The 19,696-nt window shown below is 41.1% G+C and overlaps 10 non-coding genes and 2 pseudogenes across 10 annotated transcripts; all 12 read right to left on the minus strand.

The window, feature by feature from the left end:
• Positions 1-698: 698 nt before the first annotated feature.
• LOC147977102 (U6 spliceosomal RNA) lies at positions 699-804 on the minus strand. Its single transcript, XR_015602327.1, has one exon. It is a non-coding gene; the product is annotated as a U6 spliceosomal RNA (small nuclear RNA).
• Positions 805-2,420: 1,616 nt separating this feature from the next.
• LOC125555044 (U6 spliceosomal RNA) lies at positions 2,421-2,523 on the minus strand. Its single transcript, XR_007304502.2, has one exon. It is a non-coding gene; the product is annotated as a U6 spliceosomal RNA (small nuclear RNA).
• A 1,057-nt stretch (positions 2,524-3,580) lies between these two features.
• Positions 3,581-3,683, minus strand: LOC147977103 (U6 spliceosomal RNA). The gene has a single exon (XR_015602328.1). It is a non-coding gene; the product is annotated as a U6 spliceosomal RNA (small nuclear RNA).
• A 1,258-nt stretch (positions 3,684-4,941) lies between these two features.
• On the minus strand, positions 4,942-5,044 carry LOC147977104 (U6 spliceosomal RNA). Its single transcript, XR_015602313.1, has one exon. It is a non-coding gene; the product is annotated as a U6 spliceosomal RNA (small nuclear RNA).
• A 1,053-nt stretch (positions 5,045-6,097) lies between these two features.
• On the minus strand, positions 6,098-6,200 carry LOC125555043 (U6 spliceosomal RNA). The gene has a single exon (XR_007304501.2). It is a non-coding gene; the product is annotated as a U6 spliceosomal RNA (small nuclear RNA).
• Positions 6,201-7,244: 1,044 nt separating this feature from the next.
• Positions 7,245-7,347, minus strand: LOC125555226 (U6 spliceosomal RNA). Its single transcript, XR_007304662.2, has one exon. It is a non-coding gene; the product is annotated as a U6 spliceosomal RNA (small nuclear RNA).
• A 1,045-nt stretch (positions 7,348-8,392) lies between these two features.
• On the minus strand, positions 8,393-8,487 carry LOC147977105 (U6 spliceosomal RNA; annotated as a pseudogene).
• A 1,035-nt stretch (positions 8,488-9,522) lies between these two features.
• On the minus strand, positions 9,523-9,625 carry LOC147977106 (U6 spliceosomal RNA). Its single transcript, XR_015602318.1, has one exon. It is a non-coding gene; the product is annotated as a U6 spliceosomal RNA (small nuclear RNA).
• A 1,047-nt stretch (positions 9,626-10,672) lies between these two features.
• LOC147977107 (U6 spliceosomal RNA) lies at positions 10,673-10,776 on the minus strand. The gene has a single exon (XR_015602339.1). It is a non-coding gene; the product is annotated as a U6 spliceosomal RNA (small nuclear RNA).
• A 2,090-nt stretch (positions 10,777-12,866) lies between these two features.
• LOC147977108 (U6 spliceosomal RNA) lies at positions 12,867-12,968 on the minus strand. The gene has a single exon (XR_015602326.1). It is a non-coding gene; the product is annotated as a U6 spliceosomal RNA (small nuclear RNA).
• A 3,410-nt stretch (positions 12,969-16,378) lies between these two features.
• LOC147977109 (zinc finger BED domain-containing protein RICESLEEPER 2-like) lies at positions 16,379-18,357 on the minus strand (annotated as a pseudogene).
• A 978-nt stretch (positions 18,358-19,335) lies between these two features.
• LOC125555033 (U6 spliceosomal RNA) lies at positions 19,336-19,438 on the minus strand. The gene has a single exon (XR_007304490.2). It is a non-coding gene; the product is annotated as a U6 spliceosomal RNA (small nuclear RNA).
• Between the last annotated feature and the right edge of the window lie 258 nt (positions 19,439-19,696).

Consider the following 19,696-nt stretch of genomic DNA (forward strand, 5'->3'; position numbering starts at 1 on the left):
TGTGACCTACGTAATTCATCGGTCACTAGGTATTGTACAATAAAGATAGAAAGGTTTGAAGAAGAGATTCTTTCGGGTGTACCGGAATCTAGCACTAGTGTGTGAGGGAGTTTTCTCACAAGTCATAGATGAGCTTGTTAGGTGGTAACATAATGAAATTGTCCGAGTGAAACATGTTTTTTTGCGTTATGACTCAATCATAGTTAAGGGTAAGGAACAAAGCCAATAAAAAATTGAAGGAATAAACTACATCAATGTTGGGGATATCGCTTATCGGGAACTTATCGATCAACTCATGATATGGGGTAAATCGACCAGTTTATCGGCATATTAGCCGATTTATCGCCATATCGGCTGATTTATCGGCCGGTTTATCTTATCGGTCAGATTACGGTAAGCAATAAATCGACCAATTTATCGGAATATTAGAAGATATTTTGAACAATCCACTACATGTATGAGGACTGAAACGGAAGACTAATTCAGAAACGTGTGATAATAGATTAAAAAGCTAAAAAGTTACTACATAAAGGTTGTATTGCAATAACAAAGAAGAGAAAGCATGTGGATCTATATTTAAAAAGGCAGTATTGAGGACCTCTCTGATAGAGAAAGGAAAATAAGGGCCTTTCTGTAGGAATAGCAGCACACACAAGTAAAAGAAAGAAGGCTCCACGGACTGGCATGGAAAACTTCAAAAAAAATTGGACCATTTATCGCTTTGTGCGTGTCATCCTTGCGCAGGGGCCAAGCTAATCTTCTCTTTATCGTTCCAATTTTATCGGATATCCTCGAAGGGACGATGCTAGCTGCTGTGCTCTACCTTGTAACCCAGTCCGACTCTCCCCGACTAGCCGATGTGGGACTAAACAAACGAGCGTTTGTTTTGCCCACGGTGCTGTCCAGCCAAACCTAGACGCCATCGGGCGCGCGGTGGACCGCTAGTTGCAAGGAGGATCTCTCTTGATGTGGCCCAAATTAATGGAAGAGCATAACGGTTACTCATGTTTTTTCGTTAGGGAATAACGAACGATGCTTGGACACTAAAAATAAAACTATAGTTGTTGCCGCACATGGGGGGAGGGCACATGCATGTTTCGGAAAGGAGGATCAACAAATCCTTTTGGTTTTTCACAATTTATGAAAGGTGGATTATGCAAATCGTCAAACCTATTTAAAAAGAAAACTTGTGCGAGAAGGAGGTCAGACGATCAAGTTGTTGCCACAAGTACATATTGCAAAGACCATAGTGCCAAAAGGTTCATGCTAAGCTAGCTTACCGTATCTTTGGTGTGACTACATATATAAAATGGTATGCAACATAAATACTTTTTTGCATGAAGATTGAGATTTCACCAGTTGTGACCTATGTAATTCATCGACCACTAGTTATTGTACACTAAAGATAGAAAGGTTTGAAGAAGAGATTCTTTTGTGGGACTAGACAAACAAGCGTTTGTTTTGCCCATGGCGCTGTCCAGCCAAACCTAGACGCCATCGGGCACGCGGCGGGCCGCCAGTTGCAAGCCGGATCTCTCTTGATGTGGCCCAACTTAATGGAAGAGCATAACAGGCCCTCGTATTTTTTCTTTATGGAATAACGAACGATGCTTGGACACTAAAAAGAAAACCATAGTTGTTGTCGCACATGGGGGAGGGCACATCCACGTTTAGGAAAGCAGGCATCAACAAATCCTTTTGATTGTTCACAATTAATGAAAGGTTGATTATGCAAATCGGCAAACCTTTTTAAAAAGCAAACTTGTGCAAGGAGATTAGACGATCAAGTTGTTGCCACAAGTACATAATGCATAGACCATAGTGCCAAAAGGTTCATGCAAAGCTAGCTTACCGTGTCTTTGGTGTGATTAGATATATAAAATGGTATGCAACATATATACTTTTCTGCATGAAGATTGAGATTTCACCAGTTGTGACCCATCGACCACTAGTTATTGTACATTAAAGATAGAAAGGTTTGAAGAAGAGTTTCTTTCGGGTGTACAAGAATCCAGCACTAGTGTCCGAGAGAGTTTTCTCACAAGTCTTAGATGAGCTTGTTAGGTGGTAACATAATCAAATTAGACTAATGAAACATGTTTTTTGCGTTATGACCGAATCACAGTTGATGGTAAGGAACAAAGACAATAAAAAATTGAAGGAATACACTACATGTGGGAGGACTGAAATGGAAGACTAATCCATAAACGTGTGATAATAGATTAAAAAGCTAAAAGTTACTACAGAAAGATTATATCTGCAATAACAAAGAAGAGAAAGCGTGTGGATCGAAATTTAAAAAGGCAGTATTGAGGACCTCTCTGATAGAGAAAGGAAACTAAAGGGCCTTTCGGTACGAATAGCTGCACATGCAAGTACAAGAAAGAAGGCTCAAGTGACTTGCGCGGAAAATCGCAAAAAAAAAATTGGACCATTTATTGATTTGTGCGTGTCATCCTTATGCAGGGGCCATGCTAATCTTCTCGGTATCGTTCCAATTTTATCTGACGCCCCCAAAGGGACGATTCTAGCTGCCGCGCTCTACCTTATAAACCAGTCCGACTCTCCCCGGCTGGCCGATGTGGGACTAAACAAACGAGCGTTTGTGTTGCCCACGGCGGTGTCCAGCCATACCTAGATTCCATCGGGCGCATGGTAGGCCGCCAGTTGCAAGCCTGATCTCTCTTGATGTGGCCCAAATTAATGGAAGAGCATAACGGGCCCTCGTGTTTTTTCGTGAGGGAATAACGAGCGATGCATGGACACTAAAAAGAAAACTATAGTTGTTGCCACACACGGGGGGAGGGCACATGCACGTTTAGGAAAGGATGGATAAACAAATCCTTTTGGTTGTTCAGAATTTATGAAAGGTGGATTATGCAAAACGAGAAACCTTTTTGAAAGGCAAACTTGTGCGAGCAGGAGATTAGACGATCGAGTTGTTGCCACAAGTACACATTGCAAAGAACATAGTGCCAAAAGGTTGATGCTAAGCTAGCTTACCATGTATTTGGTCTGCCTAGATATATAAAATGGTATGCAACATATATACTTTTCTACACGAAGATTGAGAGTTCACCAGTTGTGACCTATGTAATTCATCGACCACTAGTTATTGTACACTAACGATAGAAAGGTTTGAAGAACAGATTCTTTCGAGTGTACCAGAATCCAGCACTAGTGTCCGAGAGAGTTTTCTCACAAGTCTTAGATGAGTTTGTTAGGTGGTAAGATAATCAAATTAGACTAATGAAACATGTTTTTTTTGCGTTATGACCTAATCACAGTTAAGGGTAAGGAACAAAGACAATAAAAAATTGAAGGAATACACTACATGTAGGAGGACTGAAACTGGAGACTAATCCAGAAACATGTGATAATAGATTAAAAAGTTAAAAAGTTACTACAGAAAGGTTATATGTGCTACAACAATGAAGAGAACCCATGTGGATCTAAATTTAAAAAGGCAATATTGAGGACCCTTCTGATAGAGAAAGGAAACTAAAGGGCCTTTCTATACGAATAGCTGCACACGCAAGTGCAAGAAAGAAGGCTCCATGGACTTGCATGGAAATCTGAAAAAAAATTGGACCATTTATCGATTTGTGCGTGTGATCCTTGCACAAGGGCCATGCTAATCTTCTCTGTATCGTTCCAATTTTATTGGATCTCCCCGAAGGGACGAGGCTAGCTGCCGTGCTCTGCCTTATAAACCAGTCTGACTCTCCCCGGCTAGACGATGTGGGACTAAACAAACGAGCGTTTGTGTTGCCCACGGCGGTGTCCAGCCATACCTAGATTCCATCGGGCGCATGGTAGGCCGCCAGTTGCAAGCCTGATCTCTCTTGATGTGGCCCAAATTAATGGAAGAGCATAACGGGCCCTCATGTTTTTTCGTTAGGGAATAACGAACGATGCTTGGACACTAAAAAGAATACGGTAGTAGTTGCATCACGTGGGGGGAGGGCACATGCACGTTTAGGAAAGGAGGGATCAACAAATCCTTTTGGTTGTTCACAATTTATGAAAGGTGGATTATGCAAATCGACAAACCTTTTTAAACAGCAAACTTGTGCGACAAGGAGATTAGACGATCAATTTGTTGGCACAAGTACATATTGCAAAGACCATAGTGCCAAAAGGTTCATGCTAAGCTAGCTTACCGTGTCTTTGGTGTGACTAGATAAATAAACTGGTATGCAACATAAATACTTTTCTACATGAAGATTGAGATTTCACTAGTTGTGACCTACGTAATTCATCGATCACTAGTTATTGTACACTAAAGATAGAAATGTTTGAAGAAGAGATTCTTTTGGGTGTACCGGAATCTGGCACTAGTGTCCGAGAGAGTTTTCTCACAAGTCTTAGATGAGCTTGTTAGGTGGTGACATAATGAAATTGTCCGAGTGAAACATGTTTTTTTGCGTTATGACCGAATCACAATTAAGGGTAAGGAACAAAGGTAATAAAAATTGAAGGAATAAACTACATCAATGTTGGGGATATCGCTTATCGGGAACTTCTCGGTCAACTCATGATTAGGGGTAAATCGGCCAGTTTATTGGCATATCAGCCGATTTATCGCCATATCGGCTGATTTATCGGCCGATTTATCTTATCGGTCAGACTACGGTAAGCAATAAATCAACCGATTTATCGGAATATTAGAGGATATATTGAATAATGCACTACATGTAGGAGGACTGAAACGGAAGACTAATTCAGAAACGTGTGATAATAGATTAAAAAGCTAAAAAGTTACTATATAAAGGTTGTATTGCAATAACAAAGAAGAGAAAGTATGTGGATCTATATTTAAAAAGGCAGTATTGAGGACCTCTCTGATAGAGAAAGGAAACTAAAGGGCCTTTCTGTAGGAATAGTAGCACATGCAAGTGCAAGAAAGAAGGCTCCACGGACTTGCGCGGAAAACCTCAAAAAAATTTGGACCATTTCTCGATTTGTGCGTGTCATCCTAGCGCAGGGGCCATGCTAATCTTCTCTGTATCGTTCCAATTTTATTGGATATCCCCGAAGGGACGATGCTAGCTGCCGCGCTCTGCCTTATAACCCAGTCCGACTCTCCCCGACTAGCCTATGTGGGACTAAACAAATGAGCGTTTGTTTTTCCCACGGCGCTGTCCAGCCAAACCTAGACGCCATCGGGCGCGCGGCGGACCGCCAGTTGGAAGGAGGATCTCTCTTGATGTGGCCCAAATTAATGGAAGAGCATAACGGGCACTCATGTTTTTTCGTTAGGGAATAACGAACGATGCTTGGACAGTAAAAATAAAACTGTAGTTGTTGCCGCACGTGGGGGGAGGGCACATGCATGTTTCAGAAAGGAGGATCAACAAATCCTTTTGGTTGTTCACAATTTATGACAGGTGGATTATGCAAATCGACAAACCTTTTTAAAAAGCAAACTTGTGCGATAAGGAGGTTAGACGATCAAGTTGTTGCCACAAGTACATATTGCAAAGACCATAGTGCCAAAAGGTTCATGCTAAGCTAGCTTACCGTACCTTTGGTGTGACTACATATATAAAATGGTATGCAACATATATACTTTTCTACATGAAGATTGAGATTTCACCAGTTGTGACCCATCGACCACTAGTTATTGTACATTTAAGATAGAAAGATTTGATGAAGAGATTCTTTCAGGTGTACAAGAATCCAGCACTAGTGTCCGAGAGAGTTTTCTCACAAGTCTTAGATGAGCTTGTTAGGTGGTAACATAATCAAATTGTCTGAGTGAAACATGTTTTTTTGCTTTATGACCGAATCACAGTTAAGGGTAAGAAACAAAGACAATAAAAAATTGAAGGAATACACTACCATACTACATGTAGGAGGACTGAAACGGAAGACTAATCCAGAAACGTGTGATAATAGATTAAAAAGCTAAAAAGCTACTACATAAAGGTTGTATTGCAATAACAAAGAAGAGAAAGCATGTGGATCTAAATTTAAAAAGGCAGTATTGAGGACCTCTCTGATAGAGAAAAGAAACTAGAGGACCTTTCTGTAGGAATAGCAGCACACGCAAGTTCAAAAAAGAAGGCTCCACGGACTTGCGTGGAAAATCTCAAAAAAATTGGACCCTTTCTCGATTTGTGCGTGTCATCCTTGCGCAGGGGCCATGCTAATCTTCTCTGTATCGTTCCAATTTTATCAGATGTCCCCGAAGGGACAATGCTGGCTGCCGCGCTCTGCCTTATAAACCAGTCCGACTCTCCACGTCTGGCCGATGTGGGACTAAACAAATGAGCGTTTGTTTTGTCCACGGCGCTGTCCAGCCAAACCTAGATGCCATCGGGTGCGCGGCGGGCCGCTAGTTGCAAGCCGGATCTCTCTTGATGTGTCCCAAATTAATGAAAGAGCATAACAGGCCCACGTGTTTTTTCGTTAGGGAATAACGAATGATGCTTGGACACAAAAATACTATAGTTGTTGCCGCACGTGGGGGGAGGGCACATGCACGTTTAGGAAAGCAGGAATCAACAAATCTTTTTGATTGTTCACAATTTATGAAAGGTTGATTATGCAAATCGACAAACCTTTTTTAAAAGCAAACTTGTGGAAGAAGGAGATTGTATGATCAAGTTGTTGCCACAAGTACATAATGCAAAGACCATAGTGCCAAAAGGTTCATGCTAAGATAGCTTACCGTGTCTTTGGTGTGACTTGATATATAAAATGGTATCCAACATATATACTTTTCTACATGAAGATTGAGATTTCACCATTTGTGACCCATCGACCACTAGTTATTGTACACTAAAGATAGAAATGTTTGAAGAAGAGATTCTTTTGGGTGTACCAGAATCCAGCACTAGTGTCCGAGAGAGTTTTCTCACAAGTCTTAGATGAGCTTTTTAGGTGGTAACATAATCAAATTAGACTAATGAAACATGTTTTTTTGCATTATGACCGAGTCACAGTTAAGGGTAAGGAACAAAGACAATAAAAAACTAAAGGAATAAACTACATGTAGAAGGACTGAAATGGAAGACTAATCCAGAAACGTGTGATAATAGATTAAAAAGCTAAAAAGTTACTACATAAAGGTAGTATCTGGAATAACAACGAAGAGAAATTGTCTGGATCTAAATTTAAAAAGGTAGTATTGAGGACCTCCCTGATAGAGAAGGGAAACTAAAGGGACTTTCTGTAGGAATAGCAGGACACACAAGTGGAAGAAAGAAGGCTCCAACGACTTGTGCGGAAAATCTGAAAAAAAATTGGATCATTTCTCGATTTGTGCGTGTCATCCTTGCGCAGGGGCCATGCTAATCTTCTCTGCATCGTTCCAATTTTAACCGATGTCCCTGAAGGGACGATGCTAACTACCATGCTCTGCCTTATAACCCAGTCCGACTCTCCCCGACTGGCCGATGTGGGACTAAACAAACGAGCATTTTTTTGCCCACGGCGCTGTCCATCCAAACCTAGACGCCATCGGGCACGCGGCGGGCCGCCAGTTGCAAGCCGGATCTCTCTTGATGTGGCCCAACTTAATGGAAGAGCATAACAGGCCCTCGTGTTTTTCCTTTAGGGAATAACAAACGATGCTTGGACACGAAAAAGAAAACTATAGTTGTTGTCGCACGTGGAGGAGGGCACATGCACGTTTAGGAAAGCAGGCATCAACAAATCCTTTTGATTGTTCACAATTAATGAAAGGTTGATTATGCAAATCGGCAAACCTTTTTAAAAAGCAAACTTGTGCAAGAAGGAGATTAGACGATCAAGTTGTTGCCACAAGTACATAATGCATAGACCATAGTGCCAAAAGGTTCATGCTAAGCTAGCTTACCGTGTCTTTGGTATGACTAGATATATAAAATGGTATGCAACATATATACTTTTCTACATGAAGATTGAGATTTCACCAGTTGTGACCCATCGACCACTACTTATTGTACATTTAAGATTGAAAGATTTGATGATGAGATTCTTTCGGGTGTACAAGAATCCAGCACTAGTGTCCGAGAGAGTTTTCTCACAAGTCTTAGATGAGCTTGTTAGGTGGTAACATAATCTAATTAGACTAATGAAACATGTTTTTTGCGTTATCACCGAATCACAGTTAAGGGTAAGCAACAAAGACAATAAAAAACTGAAGGAATACACTACATGTAGGAGGACTGAAATGGAAGACTAATCCAGAAACGTGTGATAATAGATTAAAAAGCTAAAAAGTTACTACATATAGGTTGTATCAGCAATAACAAAGAAGAAAAAGCGTGTGGATCTAAATTTAAAAAGGCAGTATTGAGGACCTCTCTGGTAGAGAAAGGAAACTAAAGGGCCTTTCTGTAGGAATAGCAGCACAGGCAAGTGAAAGAAAGAAGGCTCCAGGGATTTGTGCGGAAAATCTCAAAAAAAATTCGACCATTTCTTGATTTGTGCGTGTCATCCTTGCGCAGGGGCCATGCTAATCTTCTTTCCAATTTTAATGGATGTCCCTGAAGGGACAATGCTTGCTGCCGCTCTCTGCCTTGTTACCCAGTCCGACTGTCCCCGACTGGCCGATGTGGGACTAAACAAACGAGTGTTTGTTTTGCCCACGACGTTGTCCAGCCAAAGCTAGACACCATAGGGCACGCGGCGGGCCGCCAGTTGCAAGCCGGTTATGGCCCAATTTAATGGAAGAGCATAACGGGCCCTCGTGATTTTTCTTTAGGGAATAACGAACGATGCTTGGACACTAAAAAGAAAACTATAGTTGTTGCCGCACGTGTGGGAGGGCACATGCACGCTTAGGAAAGCAGGAATCAAAAAATCCTTTTGATTGTTCACAATTTATGAAAGGTTGATTATCCAAATCGGCAAACCTTTTTGAAAAGCAAACTTGTGCAAGAAGGAGATTAGTCGATCATGTTGTTGCCACAAGTACATAATGCATAGACCATAGTGCCAAAAGGTTCATGCTAAGCTAGCTTATCGGGTCTTTGGTGTGACTAGATATATAAAATGGTATGCAACATATATACTTTTCTACATGAAGATTGAGATTTCACCAGTTGTGACCCATCGACCAGTAGTTATTGTACATTAAAGATAGAAAGGTTTGAAGAAGAGATTCTTTCGGGTGTACCAGAATCCAGCATTAGTGTCCAGAGAGTTTTCTCACAAGTCTTAGATGAGCTTGCTAGGTGGTAACATAATCAAATTAGATTAATGAAACATGTTTTTTGCGTTATGACCGAATCACAATTAAGGGTAAGGAACAAAGACAATAAAAAAATGAAGGAATACACTACATGTAGGAGGACTGAAACGGAAGACTAATCCAGAAACGTGTGATAATAGATTAAAAAGATAAAAAGTTACTACAGAAAGGTTGTATCAGCAGTAACAAAGAAGAAAAAGCGTGTGGATCTAAATTTAAAAAGGCAGTATTCAGGACCTCTCTGATAGAGAAAGGAAACTAAAGGGCCTTTCTGTAGGAATAGCAGCACATGCAAGTGAAAGAAAGAAGGCTCCAGGGACTTGTGTGGAAAATCTCAAAAAAAATTGGACCATTTCTCGATTTGTGCGTGTCATCCTTGTGCAGGGGCCATGCTAATCTTCTTTGTATCATTCCAATTTTATCGGATGTCCCCGAAGGGACGATGCTAGTTGCGGCACTCTGCCTTATAAACCAGTCTGACCCTCCCTGGCTGGCTGATGTGGGGCTAAACAGACGAGCGTTTGTTTTGCCCATGGCGTTGTCCTGCCAAATCTAGACGTCATCGGGCGCGTGGCGGGCCGCCAGTTGCAAGCCGAATATCTCTTGATTTGGCCCAAATTAATGGAGGAGCATAACGGGCCCTCATGTTTTTTGTTAGGGAATAACGAACGATGCTTGGACAAAAAAATACTATAGTTGTGGCCGCACGTGGGGGGAGGGCACATGCACGTTTAGGAAAGGAGGGATCAACAAATCCTTTTGGCTGTTCACACTTTATGAAATGTGGATTACGCAAATCAAAACTTTTTAAAAAGCAAACTTGTGCGTGAAGGAGCTTAGACGATCAAGTTATTGCCACAAGTACATATTGTAAACACCATAGTGCCAAATGGTTCATGCTAAGATAGCTTACCGTGTCTTTCGTGTGACTAGATATATAAAATGGTATGCAACATATATACTTTTCTACATGAAGATTGAGATTTCACCAGTTGTGACCTATGTAATTCATCGACCACTGGTTATTGTACACTAAAGCCAGAAAGGTTTGAAGAAGAGATTCTTTCGGGTGTACCAGAATCCAGCACTAGTGTCCGAGAGAGTTCTCTCACAAGTCTTAGATGAGTTTGTTAGGTGGTAACATAATCAAATTGTCCGAGTGAAACATGTTTTTTGTGTTATGACCGAATCACAGTTAAGGGTAAGGAACAAAGACAATAAAAAATTGAAGGAATACACTACATGTAGGGGGACTGAAACGGAAGACTAATCCAGAAACATGTGATAATAGATTAAAATGCTAAAAAGTTGCAAAATAAAGGTTGTATCTACAATAAGAAACAAGAAAAAGCATGTCGATCTAAATTTAAAAAGGCAATATTGAAGACCTCACTCATAGAGAAAGGATACAAAAGGGCCTTTCTGTAGGAATGGCAGCACACACAAGTGCAAGAAAGTAGGCTCCAGGGATAGCGCGGAAAATATCAAAAAAATTGGACCATTTACTCGATTTGTGCGTGTCATCCTTGGGCATGGGCCATCTAATCTTCTCTGTATCATTCCAATTTTATCGGATGTCCCCGGAGGAAGATGCTAGCTGCCGCGTTCTGCCTTATAAACCAGTCCGACTCTCCCCGGCTGGCTGATGTGGGACTAAACAAACGAGCGTTTGTTTTGCCCACCGCGCTGTCTAGCCAAACCTAGACGCCATCGGGCACGCAGCGGGCCACCAGTTGCCAGCCCAATCTCTCTTGATGTGGCCCAAATTAATGGAAGAGCATAACGGGCCCTCGTGTTTTTCCGTTAGGGAATAACAAACGATGCTTGGACACTAAAAAAAAGAACAAACGATGCCTGGTGTTTCCGGCCGTCCTGATAATGCATGTACTGTTCAAAGTTCAAGCATTATGAGTTGTACCTCTCACAATGAAAAGAAAACGATCTATCTCTACTCCTATAAAAGACTCAGTTGATGATGATGGTGTGTGTGTAATTCGTCATTTCTAATCATCAGATTTCCATCTAACGATTGTGAGGTAAGCTGTGGTATTTTTGCAATAAGGCCTCACTTCCCTGCTTCAATTTTCAGAAAACCCTTTAGTATCACAAGTCAACAACCCGTGCTGCAGCACGGGCTAGCTAATTAGGGAGACACGCAACAATAGAACTACCAATGCCAATTATTATTATTTTAATTTTTTACATTACATGGAATTATAATCTCTAATATTAGTATTGGAAACATGCAAATGTTCGGTTTCTTGCATAAAAATTATTCATGAGAAATGTTACCAAAAGACACATTGATTTATTGGGTGACATGCTTAAGGTATTGGAAACCTTGTGGAAACAGGTAAATACATATTGGATCACCAAAGAAGCATCGATTTTCAAAGATCCATAAATCTGAGGCACGTAAAATCAATTAATTTTGTTCCATTGACCTGAAAGCTATTCCCCACTTTTATTAATTAGAGATTGGAGAAAACTGATGTCGAAGACATGCAAGTTAGTGCCCAAGGACACAAACTTTGTCGTCAATGTCAGTTGCGCCATAGACTGGCTAGCATATGATCCCTGAGTATGGCTCTAAGTATACTTCTATGGTGCCACCTACATATCCAACAGCTACCTTTTTTTCAAAATCACGCGTAAACTCTCTCTTTTGACCATGACGCTTGGGATCCATCTTTTTTGTACGTGCATGAATTTTCTGGGGATTGAGATGTCGACTCTTTTTAATGAGAGGCCTGGCGACTCTTTATTCATGTGCCTGAGATCTTCATATTTGTGCGCGTATTTGTTTGGCACATTGTTTTTATTTTCATAGAACTTAGACGTGCGTGTTGGAGACTATTTTTTTTTATTTTTAGCTGGGGGACTCATTTTCCTATGTGTGGGAAGAAGGAATGTTTTTTATGGAGAAACGCTCATTCTCTTTCTGTAGTATGTGAATTTTTTTATTCAGATAACATCTTCTAATATATGTACACCTTTCCTTTAAAAATCTGGCCTAGACTTTCTTTTTAACCATAAGGCTTGAGGTCCCTCTATGAACTCTTTTAGTCTTCATATTTGTACATGTCCTTGTTTGGCATATTCTTCTTACTTTCATAAAACTTAGACGTGGGAGCGTGGGAGTTGGACACTCTTTCTCTTTAAGTTGGGGACACTTTTTATACGTAGGGAAAAGGTACGCTATTTTTTTCTATGGTAAAAGGAATGCTATTTTTTTCTACAAAACTGAGACGTGGTCGTTCGGGACTCTGTCTGTGTATTACGTATATCCAATGGCTAAAGATTTTTAAATTACAGATCCAACGGTTAATTAGTTAGTTTTTCTAGGATTAACGTGAAGGCTCGTATGGTGCCTCCAATTAGTAAATATAAGATAATAAGGAACAAAGACAATAAAAAATTGAAGCAATACGCTACATGTAGGAGGACTGAAACGAAAGACTAATCCAGAAACGTGTGATAATAGATTAACATGCTAAAAAGTTACTACATAAAGGTTGTATATGCAATAACAAAGAAGATAAAGAGTGTGGATCTAAATTTAAAAAGGCAGTATTGAGGACCTCTCTGATAGAGAAAGGAAACTAAAGTGTCTTTTTGTAGGAATAGCAGCACTTGCAAGTGCAAGAAAGAAGGCTCCAGGGACTTACGCGGAAAATATCAAAAAAAATTGGACCATTTCTCAATTTGTGCGTGTCATCCTTGCGCAGGGGCCACGCTAATCTTCTCTGTATCGTTCCAATTTAATCGGATTTCCCGAAGGGACGATGCTAGCTGCCGCGCTCTGCCATATAAACCAGTCCGACTCTCCCAGGATGGACGATGTGGGACTAAAAAAACAAGCATTTGTTTTGCCCACGGCGGCGTCTAGCCAAATCTAGACGCCATCGGGCACGCGGCGGGCCACCAGTTGCAAGCCAGATCTGTCTTGATGTGGCCCAAATTAATGAAAGAGCATAATGGGCCCTCGTGTTTTTTCGTTAGGGAATAACGAACGATGCTTGGACACTAAAAAAAGAACAAACGATGCATGGTGTTTCCGGCCGTCCTGATAATGCGTGTACTGTTCAAAGTTCAAGCATGTATGAACTGTACCTCTCACAATGAAAAGAAAACGATCTATCTCCAATCCTATAAAAGACTCAGTTGATGATGATGGTGTGTGTGTAATTCGTCATTTCTAATCATCAGATTTGCATCTAACGATTGTGAGGTAAGCTGTGGCATTTTTGCAATAAGGCCTCACTTCGCTGCTTCAATTTTCAGAAAACCCATTAGTATCACAAGTCATCAACCCGTGCTGCAGCACGGGCTAGTTAATTAGGGAGACACGCAACAATAGAAGTACCAATGCCAATTATTATTATTTTAATTTTTTAAATTACAGGGAATTATAATCTCTAATATTAGTATTGAAAATATGGAAATGTTTGTTTTCTTAGCATAAAAATTATTCGTGAGAAATGTTACCAGATTTATTGGGTGCCATGCTTAAGGTATTGGAAACCTTGTGGAAACATGTAAATACATATTGGATCACCAAAGAAGCATCGATATTCAAAGATCCATAAATCTGAGGCACGTAAAATCAATTAATTTTGTTCCATTGACCTGAAAGCTATTCCCCACTTTTATCAAGTAGAGATTGGAGGAAAACTGATGTCAAAGAGAGGAGCGGAGGGACCAAGAGGAAGTAGAGAGATTAGGGGATCAACTGTCGAAGACATGCAAGTTACTGCCCAAGGACACAAACTTTGTCCTCAATGTCAGTTGTGCCACAGACTGGCTAGCATATGATCCCTGAGTATGGCTCTAAGTATACTTCAATGGTGCCACCAACATATCCGACAGCTATCTTTTTTTCAAAATCACGCGTAAGCTCTCTCTTTTGACCATCACGCTTGGGATCTATCTTTTTTGTGCGTGCATGAATTTTTTGGGGATTGAGATGTCGACTCTTTTTAATGAGAGGCCTGGCGACTCTTTATTGATGCGCCTGAGATCTTCATATTTGTACGCATATTTGTTTGGCACATTGTTTTTATTTTCATAGAACTTAGACGTGCGTGTTGGAGACTATTTTTTTAGCTAGGGGACTCATTTTCCTACGTGTGGGCAGAAGGCATGTTTTTTTGAGAAATGCTCATTGTCTTTCTGTAGTATGTGATTTTTTTATTCACATAACATCTTCTAATAGATCTACCCTTTCTTTTAAAAATCAGTCGTAGGCTTTCTTTTTTAACCATAAGGCTTCAGGTCCCTCTGTGAACTCTTTTAACGTGAGGCTAGAGGAGTTGTTTTTTTTACGAGCCTGATGTCTTCATATTTGTACATGTCCTTGTTTGGCATATTCTTCTTACTTTCATAAAACTTAGACGTGGGAGCGTTGGAGTTGGACACTCTTTCTCTTTAAGTTGGGGACACTTTTTATACATAGGGAAAAGGTACGCTATTTTTTTCTATGGTAAAAGGAATGCTATTTTTTTCTACAAAACTGAGACGTGGTCGTTCGGGACTCTGTCTGTGTATTACGTACATCCAATGGCTAAAGATTTTTTGAATTACAGATCCAACGGTTAATTAGTTAGTTTTTCTAGGATTAACGTGAAGGCTCGTATGGTACCTCCAATTAGTAAATATAAGATAAGAAGGAATAAAGACAATAAAAAATTGAAGGAATACACTACATGTAGGAGGACTGAAACGGAAGACTAATCCAGAAACGTGTGATAATAGATTAACAAGCTAAAAAGTTACTACATAAAGGTTGTATATGCAATAAGAAAGAAGAGAAAGCATGTGGATCTAAATTTAAAAAGGCAGTATTGAGGACCTCTCTGATAGAGAAAGGAAACTAAAGGGCCTTTTTGTAGGAATAGCAGCACATGCAAAGCCCCGGGCGTTCGGTCTTTTCGGTTTGTTCGGTTCGGTCTTTTCGGTCTTCCAAGAATTCGGTCTTCCAGAATTAAAGAACGAAATAATTTCAGTCTTTTCGATTCTTCACTATTCGGTCTTCGGTCTTTACTACTCGGTTTTCGGTCCCGACCAAACAGACCAAATTAATTTGCTACAACTAATATCAGTGTTACTTCCTGCACTACTACATTCATATTACTTCCTGTATGGCTGTACCAATACATGTTTACATTTGGCAGTAATTTACATTTGACAGCAAGTAACAAAGTACCAACAGCAAGTAACAAAGTACCATAACTTGTTTATATTTGACAGCAAGTAAAAAAGATTCATACGACACAAAGTAAGAAGACATGATTCATGGTGCAGCAACAAGATTCATGCATGCATAATCATTTATATTTGACAGGAAGTAAGAAGATAACAAGCAGCAGCAAACAGGCAAGTAACACCACCACATAGTACTTGACAACATAGTACTTGGCATCATACAAATCAAGTTCAGTACATGATTTCAATGCGACAGCAACCAGCGAACATAAGATTCCACATAAGTTCAATACTTGGCATAAGCAGCAAACCACATAGTACTTGACATCAACAAAGTACTCTCACTCTCAGTTCTCAATTCTCAAGTCTGGTCACAAATTACAAGCACAAGATAACGAACATAGCACACATTCCACATGATTTCAGTTCAACCATGAGTGGATGTGGATCTCACTTTGTTGGTCGACTTGGCCATGGAAGAAGCAACAACACCACCATTGACCTTGCGCTTTCGCTTCACCTTGTCACCAAATTCTTCAATCAACTCTGCAACAAGTAGATTTAATCAAATTCATAATCTTAGTGTTGGTAAGTAATCTTCAATCTACTAAAGTTGACAAGTCATGCATATATATTAGTATGTCGTGCATATAAGTAATCTGCTAGTATGTGATTGGTTTGGTACAAGTAATCTGCTATCATGTATGGACAAGTTGGCTAATTGATTTACCTTTTTCTAGCACTTCTAATTCTTCCAAGTTCTCCTTGATGTCGACAGGATTTGTTGACCTTCTCAGCCAGTCTTGCGTACAAACTAAAGCCTGTACCATAAATGGAGTTAGAGATGTCCTAAAGTCATCAAGTATGCATCCACTTGTGCTAAAGGCTGACTCGGAAGCCACCGTTGTAATGGGGATAGCAAGAATATCACGATCCATATTTGCCAAGATTGGGAACCTAGATGAATTCTCTTTCCACCATCTTAGGATGTCATTTTTTGTCAGGGTCTTCAGAGTCTTCGGCAAGGTATTTTTCAAGCTCAGATTTACTACTTGCACTTCCTCCACTATTATTTTTCCTCAACCTGCTTGCAATTAGTTGCTTCATCATACTTGCTCCTCCTCCTTCTAGTGGTACTTGGCTATAGGCTGGTGTTATTGGTTCCGGTGTAGTTAATCTTACTCAGTATTCTTCAAACAAATCACGAACACATTTGTTAACAGCAAACCACACCTTCTCTCCACACTCAGCACCAAAAAATTCCAAAGTAGTCAGTCTATTGAAATCAGATAGCTTATATCTTGGATCAAGAGCTGCAGCAACAAAAATTAGCAAGTTGAGATTTTCCTTCTCCCTATCCTTCTCCTTCTCCTTCTTCTTCCCTTTCCCTCTTTCATTCACAATAGGACCCTGCTCCTTCACCTATTCATTCTCATGCCAAGACCCCCAATATTTTTATCAAACTTTTCTTTCATCCTCTCTGCCGTAGCTTTTTGCAAAGGATCTGTACTGCTCATCCAATTTTGAACCAAGATGTGTACATTGCCAACCTCGAAAAGAAAGTTGTTGGAAGTGACATGAAGTGAGGCTAACACACGAACGGTAAGATTATAAAAATGCCCAAGAAAGGCAGCCATTTTCCTAGCATTTTCCCAATCCATCTCATCTGGATACCCAAATCCTCCTCTATCTTCAGATAAGTCTAACGCATACAATGGGTCATCTTCACAATACCTTGTAAACACCTTTGCATAGATGATGGAAGCCTTCAACATTATGTAAGTTGAGTTCCAACGAGTGCATACATCTAGGTTCAAGAATGCCTTGCTCTGAACCTTCTCTTTCAATGCTAGCTCCTTGAATTTTACCAACCGGGAAGTCCCATTCTTGATGTATCGGACAGCAGCTCGGACACGTTTGATTGAAAGTTCAACTTCTTTTAGGGCATCTTGTACAATAAGGTTGACAATATGTGCCGCGCATCTCATATGCAGAAACTTTCCATCAGCTATGCTAGTTTTAGCCTCAACCAAAGACTTTCTCAAGTGAACAATGCAGCCATCATTATTGCTCGCATTATCGACGGTGACTGTCATAACTCTCTCTAACCCCCATTCCATCAAACATCTCTGCAAGTTCTTCCCAAGATCCTTCCCCTTGTGGCCCTTCACCATGATGAAATTTGTAATCTTCTTATGATATTTCCAGTGTTCTTCAATAAAGTGTGAAGTCACTACCATATAGCCATCTTGCTGCTGAGAAGTCCAACAATTCGTGGTTATACACACACTTCAGCAATTCTCTTTGAAAAACTTTTTCAACATGGACTTCTCATCTAGATAAATTTTCACAGTGTCCCTGGTACAAGTTCTTCTTGATGGTGGACTAAATCGGGGGCAAGCAACTGAAATGAATTTTCTGAATCCAGATTTTTCACCAAATGCAAAAGGTAGCTCATCCTCTATGACCATTACAGCAAATGCCTTCCTAACTGCATCTGCATCTGCATCATATCTCCGAGTGCTAATGGCATCTCCCGGAGTTGCTTGCAAAGTGGTCTGATTTGGATCCAATTTACTATCCGGATTGCGCTTGCATATACCAAAGTGCATGCACATTGCTGTTGTCCCATTGCATGTTGTAGCAGCTTGAATTGGTCGGTCACAATACTTGCACATTCCTTCCTTCACTAACCCCTTATCATCAAAAACTTTGGTGAAATGCTCCCAGATTTCTGATCTTGACGCCATTTGCTTTCGTCCTTTTGGCTTGTCATCTTGAGTAGCTTCTAGATTGGCACCTTCGACAATATTTGGTTCGGCATCTTCATCTTCAATGATACTACGTAAGACGAACTCATCACCTGCTGCTGCAGCGGCTGCTTCTGCATCCGCCTCTGCCTCTATACTCATAAATGTGTCATCTTTCTCGTTCAACTCATCATGTTCAGATTCCGATATAGAAAACATCTACAAGAAAAGAGGAGATTGGTCTGTCAAACAACATTGACACGAGCAAATCAGAACATAAAGTGCATATAATCAAGTCCTCCAAATCAGAACATTTTAATGGTATTGAGCATTCCAACAGCAACTACATCTACTTGAATTTATACATCACAAAAGCTGAACATCATAGAACATGAACAATATATTGATGAACTTAAATGAACAACAATCTGTACATCACAGATGCACACAAGGAGAAGTAGTAGCTTGCTCACCTTCAGTTGTGAGGTTGAGCACCAGAAGAGGACAGAAGACGGCGAGCTGGCGACCGGCATGGAAGAGGACGAGTGGTGTGGTGGTGATGAATAGCAGCAGCCATCTACTACACTGGCGGTTGATGGAAGTGCCACGGAGAACGAGCAGGAGGGTCGGGGTTGGCGGCCCGCCGCACAGCAGCACAGGGCACGGCGGCACGCACGGGGCACCGGTCGTCACCTGTCCCTGCCCGGGCCGTGGCTCAGGGTGTCGTTCTTCATCGGTCGGGGAGGCGCAGGCGATGTGCGCCTCGTTGCGGCGGTCGTCACGTCTCACGGCTCACGGGGCATCAGGCCAGAGCGGCGGCCGGCGGGTGGCGGCTAGGGTTCGTTGAGGGGGAGAAAAGAGGAGGCGAGTGAAGCGGCATGCGTCTCTGTGCCTCTGTCTCTGAGAGGTGAGGTGAAGACGGGAGCTAGATGGGCTTTAGGTTAACAAATATCTTGCACGGTTGGGCTATTCGGTTTATATGGGCTGTTCGGTCCTCAATACATCACGACCGAACAAACCATATTTAGTTCGGTCTTAGCATTCTGTAGACCGTTTTTTATTCGGTCTTTTCGGTTTCGGTCTTTTCGGGTTTGGTCTCGGTCTTTTCGGTTTCGGTCTTCGGTCTTCGGTTTTTATGCCCTGGGTGACATGCAAGTGTAAGAAAGAAGGCTCCAGGGACTTGCACGGAAAATCTCAAAAAAATTGGACCATTTCTCAATTTTTGCGTGTCATCCTTGCGCACGGGCCATGCTAATCTTCTCTGTATCGTTCCAATTTAATCGGATGTTCCCGAAGGGACGATGCTAGCTGCCGCGCTCTGCCTTATAAACCAGTCCGACTCTCCCAGGATGGACGATGTGGGACTAAACAAACAAGCGTTTGTTTTGCCCACGGCGCTGTCTAGCCAAATCTAGACGCCATCGGGCGCGCGGCAGGCCACCAGTTGCAAGCCGGATCTGTCTTGATATGGCCCAAATTAATGAAAGAGCATAACGGGCCCTCGTGTTTAAAATAAAGAACAAACGATGCCTGGTGTTTCCGTCCGTCCTGATATATA

This window comes from Triticum urartu, chromosome 4A, assembly GCF_056163025.1.
Source record: "Triticum urartu cultivar PI428250 chromosome 4A, HENAU_Tu73, whole genome shotgun sequence".
Taxonomy (NCBI): Eukaryota; Viridiplantae; Streptophyta; class Magnoliopsida; order Poales; family Poaceae; genus Triticum; species Triticum urartu.